This window comes from Sardina pilchardus, chromosome 9, assembly GCF_963854185.1.
Source record: "Sardina pilchardus chromosome 9, fSarPil1.1, whole genome shotgun sequence".
Lineage (NCBI taxonomy): Eukaryota > Metazoa > Chordata > Actinopteri > Clupeiformes > Clupeidae > Sardina > Sardina pilchardus.
The window spans coordinates 26163546-26163747 of NC_085002.1; positions in this window are offsets into that span (position 1 = coordinate 26163546).

Sequence of the window (202 nt, forward strand, 5' to 3'; positions counted from 1 at the left end):
CGAATTGTAGTTTACAAACCAGTCCACGCTCCACTTAGTTTGTTCATAGCATTTTATAATACATGCAGCTACTCATCATTTTCAATCATTTAGTTTAGTAGATCTCGTTATTTTCAGCTAAAGATTGACATCTAGTGGACAAAAGTAAACTGCATGAGTCCTGTTACCCAATGTTCAGTAGACGTCATTACGGTGCGACAAA